This window comes from Cornus florida, unplaced genomic scaffold (assembly GCF_030987335.1).
Source record: "Cornus florida cultivar Cherokee Brave unplaced genomic scaffold, ASM3098733v1 CherokeeBrave_3.0.0_Hap2_Chr02, whole genome shotgun sequence".
Taxonomy (NCBI): domain Eukaryota; kingdom Viridiplantae; phylum Streptophyta; class Magnoliopsida; order Cornales; family Cornaceae; genus Cornus; species Cornus florida.
In genome coordinates this window covers 79,132,395-79,145,613 of record NW_026775572.1, presented here as the reverse complement: position 1 = coordinate 79,145,613, position 13,219 = coordinate 79,132,395, and the positions used below count along the sequence as shown (strand labels likewise).

At 38.4% G+C, this 13,219-nt stretch overlaps 1 pseudogene; it reads right to left on the bottom strand.

The window, feature by feature from the left end:
* Window positions 1-323: 323 nt before the first annotated feature.
* LOC132297959 (small nucleolar RNA R71) lies at window positions 324-422 on the bottom strand (annotated as a pseudogene).
* Window positions 423-13,219: the final 12,797 nt, after the last annotated feature.

Genomic DNA, 13,219 nt, shown 5'->3' with positions numbered 1-13,219 from the left:
CCTACATGCATCTAATTGCCTCCATTTAGAGCACATCATTATGAAATTAAGCCACAAATCATTCAAATGCTTCCTAACTATCATGGACTTCCAAGTGAAGAACCTTACAAGCATTTGGATGAGTTTCTTGAAGTATGTTCCACCATAAAATATACGGACATGCCGGAAGAGGTTTTAAGACTCAAACTTTTTCCATTCACCTTAAAAGACAAGGCAAAGTATTGGTTTAATAATCTTAGGCCTTTTTTAATCACTTCTTGGGCAGAAATGCAACAAGAGTTCTTGAAGAAGTACTATCCGGTTTCTAAAACCAATGCCATGAGAACCTCAATTCGAGAATTTTCATATGGGGATGGAGAAACGTTTCATGAGGCATGGGAACGCTTCAATGAATTGCTTAGGAAGTGTCCACATCATGACATGCCCAAATGGCAATTAGTTCAATACTTATTTGAGAGCTTATCGGACAACTATAAAGGTATGGTTGATGCTTTCAAGGGTGGCTCATACATTGATAGGCATGAGGATGACATGTGGCGTCTCTATGAGAGCATAAGTGAAAATTCTTTGCATAGAACACTATCATCCAAGAATGGTAGAAATTCACAAGGTAGGAAGAGTGTTGGCTTATATGAAGTCGACCATTCAAATGAAATAGCCATCGAAATGAAGTCTTTATCTCAAAGGTTTGATCAATTTTTGATTAACCAAAACTCGGCGAACCAAGTATCTTCCTTCCCTAACCATTCTTATCGTGCATCAAATGAAACATGTATGACTTGTTCTAGTGTTCTTCATTCTACTTCTCATTGTCCTCATGGATAAGTCCAAAATGAACCTAATGAACAAGTCAATGCAGCTTTTGTGAACCAAGAAAACAATCCTTATGGGACTCACTATAATCCAAGTTGGAGGAATCATCCAAATTTCTCTTGGAAAAACCAATGAGAGGGTTTAAACCCTTCCCATGGCGGTTTTCAAGGGAAGTACATTCCACCTCCGCTTCAAAACCAAGGATCCCAAGGTTATAGACCTTATCAATCACAAGGGAATCAATTTTGCTAATTCTCATTTTCCCAACTAATCTTATTCCCACGGTAATACTAGAAGTCCCGCATTTGAAGAGAAAGTTTTGAATGCTTTGGGCACTTTAGAGGCTAACACTCAATTGCTTCATTCTCACTCTCAATCTATTACGAAGCTAGAAACCCAAGTAGGGCAAATAGCAAGCACTCTTAATGCAAGAGAGAAGGAAAAGACGCCTATTAATGCCCCACCTAAGCAACAATGTGTTGTGGAAACCCATTCTTCATCGGAAGGCCACACCATTGAACATGTTAATGCGGTGACTACCGTGCGGAGTGGTAGGGTTGTGGACAATCAAGTTGGAATGTCCAATGAAGAGAGTGAACAGGTGCAACCTCAAGTTGTCACCCATCCCGTTTCACATCCCATTCCTCCTTCATTACATATACATGATCTTGTAAATGAGAAAGTCTTGAAAGATGTGTTTGGAAAAGAAGTTTTGAAAAATGATGTTGAAAAGGTTTTGTTGGAAAATGATTTGAAAACTTCTTGTGTTGAAGAGAGTTCAAAAGAAAATTTAGACAAAGTGTTTGAACCAAAAGTTTCATTTCCGGATGCCTTAAAAGGATCCATTTCAAAAGACAAGCAAAATGCAAAAACCAATGAAATCATGGAAATGTTTAGGCAAGTGAAAGTTAATCTTCCACTATTAGATGCAATCAAGCAAATTCCGGCTTATGCCAAATTCTTAAAAGACTTATGCACCCAAAAGCGGAAGAACAAGTGCCAAGCACCAAGAAAAGTGGTTTTGACCGAGCAAGTAAGCTCAATTTTGCAACATAACACTCTTCCAAAGTTTAAAGACCCCAGTTGACCCACTACATCATGCATTATTGGTGATCATATCATTAATCGGGCGCTTCTTGACTTAGGAGCAAGTGTTAACCTTCTTCCATACTCGGTTTATGTCAAATTGGGCCTAGGTGAATTGAAACCGACGTCGGTAGTTTTGCAACTTGCCGACCAATCCATTAACAAGCCTAGGGGTATAATTGAGGATGTTTTGATAAAGAATGATAAATTCTTCTTCCCCGTTGATTTCGTTGTCATCAACGCAGAACCGGTTCCCAATCCTAAGAGCCAAATTCCCGTTATCCTTGGCCGTCCTTTCTTGGCAACCGTTAATGCCAACATCAATTGTAGGACGGGGATAATGAAAATCTCATTTAGCCACGTGAAGGTGAAGTTGAATATCTTTAATCCCACACCCAATTCATTTGACAAATATGAAGGAGAGGTTAATGTTGTAGATAAATGTTATGATCTTCAATGTCAAGGAAATGAGCTTTTGTGTAAAACCAAAACTTCCAAAGGATCATCTTTAACCTTGCATTCTCAAAATCCTGTTTCAAATTCTTGCTTTGAAAGGGCATGGAAGCCCAAAGGTTGTGATTGCATAGACAAGGGACCAAAGATTTCCTTTGAGCTTAATCCAACAAGTTCTTCAAAGGACCATTTGTTGGGTGGAGTTCAAAGCATCTATCACCCCAACAAGGAGGGGATGCAATATAAGATCTTTGATCCGGGCTAAAAGAGCCCAATATCTTGCTAGAGACGTTAAAGACTAGCAAAGACATTTCGTAGGGTGTCAAAACCCTATTCCTCCCCTATTTCTATCTTTCACTTCATTTCTTGCGAAGTCTAGATACTTGTTTTTGGTTCATATGCATTGAAAGGAACTTTGGTGAGGATTGCATAAGCTTTCATGTCATTAATGAGCATTCTACATAGTTCGATCGATCTCAAACTTGAGTTCGATCGATCGAACTTCATTCTGCATCCAACACTTAAAAAAATTTTCAACCTGCAGAAACCTACATCCAAATCACCTCTCTGTCCCATCGTTCAAACTAACTCTTAGATCGATCAAAAGACCTTCGATCGATCCAACTTCCAAGTTCGATCGATCTCATGATTCAACACTTAGAAAAATTTTGAGCCTGCATCAACCTGCATATTTTTACTCTCTGTCTGATCGATCGAACTCTTGTTTCGATTGATCTCAGTTCTTCATTTCATTATTTTGGCTTTGTTTTGCCTTTTCAAATTTTCAAAAATCCAAAAAATATTTTCATTTTTATTTTATTTTCATTTTATTTCATTTTATGTCATTTTTCAAAAAGTTTTCAAAAATTCAAAAATATTCTATTTTAATTCATTTTTAATTATTAGTGTTTATTCAATTTAATTTAATTAAAATAAAAAAAATAAGAAAAAAAGCCAAAAATATTTTATTTTATTTTATTTTCCAATTTTTAATTTTAATTTTGCAATTTTCAAAAATTTCAAAAATCCAAAAATACTTTGAAGAGAGTTCATCAAAGTTCGATCAATCACAGTTGAGTTCGATCGATCGAACTCTGTCGGGAATGTTTTTAAAATAGAATCGAGGATCGAACTCTGTCGGGGAATGTTTTTAAAATAGAATCGAGGGTTCTCAAGATCGATCATTTAGATTAATCTCACCCTCTCTCAAACCCTGACCCCCCCTCTCATCGCCGTCACTGTGCATCATCACCTATCCCACCTCTGATGAAATCAGTGAGCGTCGACCGTCTCTTCATCTTTCCAGATCTCTGGTTTCATCTTCCTCTCTTCATCTCATCTCTTCCCATCCATTTGAGGTAAGAACTAAGATCTACTTTGAAACTTGATTTGATTTAATGCATACATGTTCTATATATTTGATTTAGGATGCTTAGATGATCAAATCCACCATTTTTGAAGCTTCGAAGCACTGTATTTCCATATATATATATATATGTGTGTGTGTGTGTGTGTGTGTGTGTGTGTGTGTGTTGCTTCGTATATATATTTTGCATTTTTTCGGATTTTGATCTCATTTTGGGAGTTTGGGCCTCGTTCAATGATGGGGATTTGTTGATTTGATGTGTTGTTGGGCCCACAAACACTTTCATGTGGGCCCCATGCTTCCAAAGTCACAGATCTGTGACCTTTGAGTTTTCAATGTCGCACAGTTCGATCGATCGAACTTGTATCTCCGATCGATCTTGGGAGATCGATCGAACTCATGTCTTCGATCGATCGAAGTTGTGGGATCGATCTCACTTTCTTTCGATCGATCCAACTTTTGTGATCGATCTCACTTGTTTTTATGATCGATCGAACTTCACAGATCTCACACACACACTTCATTCATCATATCTTATGTTCATGTTATCATATCTATGCCCAATACCTGTGATATTCCACATTAGATGCATTTCATACTTACATTGTTTAGCATGTTTCATATTCTACCATTTGCATAGATTCATGTCATATTTGTTTTGTATAGTTTACTTGACATACATGTTTCTATATTGTGCTTAAAATTTCTTATTCTGGCATTAACTCCCATTGCAAGTTTTTCTTTTTCTTTTTGCAGGCCATGGTTAAGAGGAAGACCGTTGCCAACAGGCAACACGGGCCTACCCGACATATTAAGCCATGGATAGAGGAGCCAGCAGAGCCCTCTTATGCACAGCGGGAGCCAACACAGGCTTCCCCACCTCAGTCACCATCTCATGAGCCTGAGGATGACCACATACCATCCACCTTTGCGGCTCATCCTGCATTCACTCCATCACCATCTCCATCGCATCATAGGGCTGAGCATTCATATATACCCGCTCATCTAGCTCATCTGGAGCGTGATAGGCCTGCGCCTTGATATAGGCACATGACGCTCGACTATGAGTCAGAGTTCGACACGACCTTCTTCTCTAAATCGGTGCTGACCCGATCCGCCTACCGTGATATCATTCAGAAGGGCCTGGCCGCTATTCTTGCCCCCGTCACAGAGCCGGTCTACCCACATCTGGTACGGTTATTCTACTAGAACCTCTGACCATCCCCGCGTACCACAGTCGAGATGGTCACTTCTGTCGATGGCCATCCGATCACCATCACAGTGGACTCTTTAGCCCGCTCTTGCCGCTATCCACACAGATGTCCTCCAGAGCTTCAGGACACATATTCGAGGCTATTCAGGCCTTCCTATGCAGACATGGCAGTTTTTCTCACAGGTCACCATGCCAGTGGCGAGACCTTCACCACCTGGACATTCCTTCCTGACAACCTTTGGTTTACCAATTCCGTTCTCTATCGGAATATATACATGGCCGGGCACAAGATCCAGAGGAGGGGTGATTATCTGACAGCCTTTTACTCCATCTACACCGAGCACTGGGTGTCCATTCCCGCGCTCATCTAGAGCGTGATGAGGAAGCTGTATGAAGAGTACATCAACAAGGAGACACCCGGATGGGCTAAGTCTCTTCCTTTCAGCCACCTCATCACCCAGATTCTCATAAACCAGCGCTACCCCATCCATCCTCGGGAGCACCCCGAGAAAGGTTCCTGTCACCTCCTCAAGAAGGACCGGAACAAGAGCTACCACTCCATTATTACCAGGCTACAGGACCATACGATAGTGGCTGTAGCAGAGTTAGAGCTAGAGGAGGAACAGGCACAGGCCCAGGCAGAGGCACCAGCACCAGCAGAGGCAGCAGAAGTACATCCCGCAGCGAACGACGCACCAGTCAATCCAGCTGCCGAGCATTTAGACATAGACTTAGAGCGCCCTGCAGATGATGCAGAGCAGGACTCTCCAGCCAGGTCGCCCATTCATGAGCAGGAGTAAACTCAGGAGCTTTCTTCTGATTCATCTATGCCTGAGGCTCCAGATATGACCCTCGACTTTGGAGTACGTCTGCAGACGCTTAAGGATGCTGTTGTTGCCATCCGAGCTGACCTCACAGCCCACAGAGCTGATTTTGCTGCCTTCCGCACGGATGTCGCGACCATATTCAGAGATCTATCCAGAGACATCCACGGAGCCAGACCTGCCCATCCTACCTCATCCTCCTGAGCTCCCAGTCCTTCTATCTCATGATCCCTCTCTCCTTTTGATACTTTACTTTTGTTACTGTATATTATTATTTTTATAGCCGGTCTGTCGGCTTTGATATTTTTGTTGTACCTGCACTTTATCTATTTTATATATCTATTTTTGTTATGGGTGTGATATATTATATTCTCATATCTATATGTTTGACTCCATCAGGTGCATCACGGTGACTTCAGTAAGAGAGTGCTACCCAATTTTTAGGACCACACTTATACCTCTCTCATTTCTTTATCTATTTTGCACTTGCATGTCCACTGTGCACTGATTATCCCATTTTGTTATCTGATGAGTTTATCCAAGTGCCAATTTTCAGGACCGCAGTTCATCCCAAGTTTGGGGGGGCCATGCCACCCACTTCGGATACTTCAGTCTCGATCATTCTTGCTTAGTTGCACTGGTTTACTCTTTCCTTTGTTCTCTTGCACATTGAGGACATTGTGCCATTTAAGTTTGGGGGGAATGGTGCGTAACAGTGTTAGTTTTAAATTCAAAATTTTGAGCATGACTTGTGTATTTGAGGGATATTTCTATGACTAGTCCATATCTAGCTATGATTTTAATCTTTTGAGGACTATATTATTTATAATTTAAAAATTGCTTGACTTTAGAGTTTAATACTCCTTGTATGCCTTGTAGATGCCGTTTAGGAGTAAATTTTTTGAAAGATTGATATCTTGCTTGCATTTGTGGTCCACATCATCCTAATTTTGTGATTGTCTTGAGATTCACTCTAGAATTCTACACTAGCATAGGCGCACACTAGCATTCATTTGTGGGGTACATGCTTTGTTGATTATTGAATTAGTTATATCCCAATTGGACTAGTACTGCATTGAAAGCTTTCATTCTTGATAAAGGTGGATAACAACCCCTTTTCACTAAGTAGCCGGGATTCTAGCCTCATCAAGCACTGAACTTCTCGCCCCAAAAGGTGGAGGGCCCAAACTCTAGATTAATAATTGTATTAAAAAAAAAAATAAAAAAAAAAATAAGAAGAAGTTGCAAAAGCAATAAAAAGTGAGGACTTCTCCCAAAAAGGTGAGAAGTGGGAAATGATTAGATGGTTGTTGTCTTGATTTGTAGCCTAATTGATTTGAGCTTGTAAGTCCGTAGGGGTATTTGAATGCCTAATACCCTAAAGCCGTCTAGTTTGGGAGTCATTGACCTAACGTTCGACCTCATGAATCGCTAGAAAGCTTAATAGATCAACACATTGCACTATACTTCCATCTTTGATCCTAAAAAAAAAAAAAAAATTGAGTGAAAAGAATAAGCGCACCTAGATGAATAAAATTTTAATAAAAGGTCCACTTTTTGTCTTGGTGATCGGTACTAGATTTGTGTGCTAGTTTGAGGGTAAGGATGTGATTAATTTGATGCCGGTCCACTCAAAAGGATTCTAGAGTTGTTTTAATTTGCATGATCATTTTCTTGATGTGTGGAGGACCATATTTGTTTGCTTGATGTTGAGATTTTGGGAGATTGCTTAGAAATGTTTGAAAAATTGCATACTTGAGGTAGTTTTATCCCAATGCTTGTTTGTAATATTGGTACCTCTTTTGTGAGAATGAGCTTAATGTTTGTGGGTACCATTTCTGGAAACCCTCACGAGACTTCACTCGTCCACTGGGGGTAACCTAGGGGTTTAAAAGGCTTGTTGCATATGCTAAGTGCAATCGTGTTCCCTACGAAAATGGCGTTATCCATTTATTATTTTCTAGTTCATAGTTGTATAGTTGTTCATTTCATTCCTTTACTTTCTAGTTCATTGCTAGGGACTAGCAATCTTTAAGTTTAGGGGTGTGATGAGCGCTGAAAAGTGCGTATTTAAACCCCCTAAGCTTGAGCATTCTAGTACCTTTATCTATCTTACTTTACTGTTTTAAATTAATTTCGTATTATTTCCACTTTCAGGCACTTATCCTGAAAATAAGCTAACTCAGCCAAATAAGAGCTTAATTGGAGCAATTCTGGGATTAAACAAAGAAAGGAGCAAAGTGGAGAAAGAAGAAAGCAAATGAAACCAAAGGTGGAAAGCAGCAAAGTTCGATCGATCCAAGTTCAAGGTTCGATCGATCGAACAATGATCGATCTCAGCACTTCAAGATAGATCCAAACCTTAGCCCAAAAGCATAAAATCTAAAAGTTCGATCGATCCAACACCACCCTTCGATCGATCGAACACTTTTGTCCTTATTCAAATGATTGATCCTATCCACAGCTGTACCACCCACTAACCACTTTTGTCCTTTTCCCATAAATATCTCTCCAAAATATCCTGGATTTGTATTTTCCCAAAAAACTCAACTAGTTGGATCGATCCAGCCTAAGTTCGATAGATCTCAGCCAGTTCGATCGATCCAAGTCTAAGGTTCGATCGATCGAACTTCCTCCAGTGCGAAAAAGTTAAAATTCCAGCTTGTGCAATCTGTCCTCTATCCAATCATTAAAGAATATTCTTTACACGACCCCAGCTCATTTTGTGTGCCACTTGACCTACCTATAAAAGGAATATGATGCACTTTTTGGGCATTTAGACTATTCTAGGGTTTAATCTCTTGGAGAGGAAGTGGATAGGAGAAGGAAGCTAGAGACACCATTGGAGACTCTTCATTAACCAAGGAGCAAGCCTCTTCCATGGAGTTAGCCCTTGATGGTTGGAGCAACATCACCATGAGTGGCTAGACATCCTCTTGGGGCTAGAGTTAGCCCCAAGCATGCTTTCTATATCTTAATCTTGTGTATTATTGAGGGATTAGTGTTGTAATTGATGTTTTGACACTTTGATATATATAGATCTTGTTTATTCAATGATTTATGTGGTTTAATGCTTCCAATTGATCATTTCATTCTATCCATATGTCTATGTATGCTAGAATAGATGTTCATGTGCTTGTCTCTAGATTTTGTGTTATTGATGCATGTCTATGTGTATTGATGCTATAGATTTGGAGATTGTCAAAACATAGTGCTTAAAGGAATGCTCTTGTGATTCTCTTGATGGTTTATACTTATTCCTTGATGGATTGTGCCTCTCCCCTAGTTTATTTTCATGCTAGTAGTGTAGATGTAGTGTAGTTGTAGTGTAGTGTTAAATTGGAGGACAATCCATGCTTGTTGTTTGATGATCCAAGCTTTTGAATATAAGTAGTATATGTCTCTAACCTTGTGTTGTATTTGGATTATGAGCTTAATGAAAGGATTAATGACTTATTTTGATCTATTGTGCCTTTCACATGTTGTTTAGACAATATATGATTCATTGCTTAGATATATTATGCCTTTCACATAATGTTTAGACAATACATGCTTAACTAGTCATCCTTGCTTATTGAATCAACCAAACACACACACACCAATATTGCAACACACCATTGGCCCTCATTAATCACTTGTCAATGATATAGAAATGCATTGCTTGGTGGTGATCTCTAAACCCCAAGATCTCTCTCTCTTACTTACTCTTAATTGCATTCTTTTGCTATCACTTAGTTTAATTTAGTTGTTCTTTAATCTACCAACCAACCAAATGTTTGATCACTCGACCTACCAGCCCTAATAACGATTCCACGACATTGCTCGATCCTCCAATCTCTTGGGACGATCCCTACTCGCCCTAGCTATATTTATAGTGAAAGGTAGTAGTGGCTTCTATAAATGTAAAACTCTTGGCCCTCGCCTTAAAATTCACACTGTCAAGCTGGTGGTGCGGCGACTAACACGGGCCAGACTACCAAGCTCAGTAATAGCTATTTCTCACTATATATGGTTCATTACTTTTATGCCAATATTCCAAAAATTTAAGATATGCATTTCATTGTGTCAATTTTTGGGACGGATTATATGGTTGATGAATAAGAAATTCAAGCCATATTAGATATTCTGAACAAAGATTCAATAACAAGAAATGTGTTACCTTCGGAAGGCTCGGGTCCGGAGTTACACCAAATTGAAGATAAAATTTGTGTTCCTGGTTCTCCAAGGAATGATGATTACATTCCAGCTCATTTTCCGACAGATGAAGTGGCATTCTTTAAATTATTTGCCATGGCTAATCTGGGCTATTTTAGGAAGAAGAACGAGATCACACTTGAGCGGGCACATGTTCTTTACTTTTTTGCTATAGGTAAACACATTCAGCTTGCACCATCCTTTATGCAGTTGACGATGGTTCATTATAAGAGGAACTTGCGTCACTATTCATGTCCGTTTCCAATAATCATCATGAATTTCTATAGGAAACAAAAGATTATGATCCCTCCCAAGGCTTATCATCAGCGTATCATGACTGAGTTGGATGCTCGTACCTTGAATAAATCCAAGTCAGCTGGGGAGAATGCTAGAAAGGCTTAGAGAGAATCTGATAAAATACCCTCACAGGCTCTATAGGTTACACAACTATTTCCTCCCACGGGAAATTTTTCTAGAGTCGATGCCAACTTGTTATATTCTCTTCTCCTTCAGAATTAGTAAACTCTTCTTCAGAACCAACAATTAATGATGGATGATCTTAGAGAGCTCAAGCTTGAGATGAGACAGCTTAGAGGTCAGCTGCTAGAAGGTTCTTCAGAGGATGTCTGCAGGCCTGCTCCTCCAGATCCGTCATTGATGGCTGAGGATGATGATGATATGGACTCCGATAAGGATAGTGATGATGCTCAGGATGATGATGAGGAGAATGGTGGAAACTATTAATGCCCTTCTGACATTATTTTTAGAGATATACTAATGCCTCATATTTTTGTCTTTAATCATGCATCATGATATCATACTTTTGTTAACATGGTCATTATTTTTTGGATATTTTATCTTTTGACTAAATGACATGTTTAACTGTTCTATATTGTTTCTCTATTTTCTCTAATATGACATTCTTATCTTTGTGAATTTTTTCCAAAAAGGGGGAGAACAATGTTATCTTAAGGGGGAGAAAATTTGGATATTACTTAAGAGGGAGCTCCAAAAAAAAATAAAAAATTTATTAAACTTCATTAGTACTATTGCTTGATATTGTGCAGGAAATCAGGTAAAATCAGTTATCCTAGAAGGAAAGAGAACAGAGAAGAAATTTCAGAAATTCCATGTAGTCCTTTGACAGAATTGTAATTTATTTTTCTGCTTGGGTAGATTACTTAATGTTTTTAGGGTTTTGTCACGAAATTGCCAAGGGGGGAGATTGTGAGATATTAATTTGGAAATTGGAAAATTTTGATGTCAAAACAAGTCTGGTCAAGTTGTAATTTCAAGTTACCATATCAAGATCGAGATCGATTGTGGAATTGGAAAGTTGTTCAAAGATGATATATTGAGATCGTCGAGAAAGGAAAGAACAACACTTTAGGAAGAGATCTAAAAAGGTTAGCACATGTTTCATACTTGGCATATTTTCAGAACTTACCAAAATAGTGTTTGTCTAAGTTTTAGCCTTCTAAGTTCAAGAATGGCCATCTTGAACCGGTTCAAGCCTTTATTAATTGCTTCAAAATTTCACTGGCCTTCTTGAACCGGTTCAGCCTTCCTTTAACCGGTTCAAGGTCTTCAGCAGAATTTGGTAACTTTTGTTTCCTACTCTGATTTTCCTTCCTAGTTGGTTTAGAATACTACCAAAAGTCCTATACACGAAAATTACCTTTTCCTATGCATATCTAGGTCTTTGAATATTCTATATAAACCTTGATATTCATCTAGGTTAATACGGCTTTTGCAATACAACTTCATAATTCTTAAAAGCCTATTATATTAAAGAGATTTTTGCAAAAAATCAAAATTGATTTCAATGTCATTCTTTCTAGAACATACACATAAACACAAGATTGAGTTTAGAGTGTTGTTCAAATCCTAATTTTGATCAGAGTTTTACATCTACAACGATCAGAGAAAAGCAAATCTACTTTAACATTAAATTTAGATATTGAAGAACATAGGTGAAATGATCACACTTTGAAATGGTCAAAGCATTCGAAGAGTGTTGTTTGATCTACCAGCAATCCTTTTACAGAGATTAAGAGTAAGCCTGAGGCAAATGTTGTTGGACGAGACGTCGCAAAGCCAAAAGATTGTCAGCTATTAGTGTTTGGTAGAACGATAGGGTATAAGCCTGAGTCAAAGTCTATTGTACTTTGTTTCAAGCATAGTGGATTGGTTTACTTTGGACTGCACAGTCCACAAGGTTTTTCATACGCAAACAGTTGGTTTATTTTACCAATTGGGGTTTTCTTGCTAAAAATCTTGGTGTCATCTCTAACTTTATTACTTCACTTTATTTGATCGTGCATGAGATTAATTGATTAATTGATAAAATAAGTAGAGTTAATAAGACACGGATATGTTGCTAAAAATACAAAAAAATTTAAATCTTCCGCTGCATAAACTCACAACATATATAACATATAAGCTCATGATAGCAAAATAAACTAGCAATAAGGCCTTCTCTATGGTTTGTGATGTGAAATATAACTATAGCAAGAGTATAAGCTATAAAACAGATTCTGCAGTTGTCAAATGATAAAACAATCTTGTCTACACCTTTGGGAAACCTTGATAATGCCTCAGGTCAATTTTTAAGCCTTAAACCAACAAAACAGGACTAGAAAACCCTTTAGTTTCTACTTGGATCTAAGGGCAGGCCCAGAAATATTTTAAGGGGTGGGCTAATATATTCTCAAGTAGACTAGTATTACTAGATTTATTTTTATTTTATTTTTTTGGCTGGGCTAAAATTACCTATAGTAAAAAAATAATAATAATAAAAATAAAAATAAAAATAAAATAAATAAATAAAATAAAATTTAAGGGGTAGGGGGGGGGGAGCTCAAACCCACCAAAGCCCCCCTTGCATCCGCCCTTGCTTGGATCTTCATTTCCAAATATACACTCACAAGGCAAGGATTTCTTAATGTATTCAGACTTCAATATCATGTAGAAACTCCATGGCAAAGGATGGCCCGAGTTAATATTGTTGCGAGGCCCTTAGGGTGCTCAAGGTTGCTCACAAGGGTGTTCAAGGTGCTCACTTGATGCTCACACAGGATTCTCACACTTTTTGGCTCAAGGAGGCACAAATCTATCACAACATATTTATAAGCTACAATGATCATGTAATCCTACCCTAAAGAGAAAAATACCCTTGGTACAATTCTCTAATCATTTGTAAGAAAATGTTCCTTGAGAAAGGACCAAACAGCCCCTATTACAATTTGTCTTGAAGTGCAGCAACTTTAT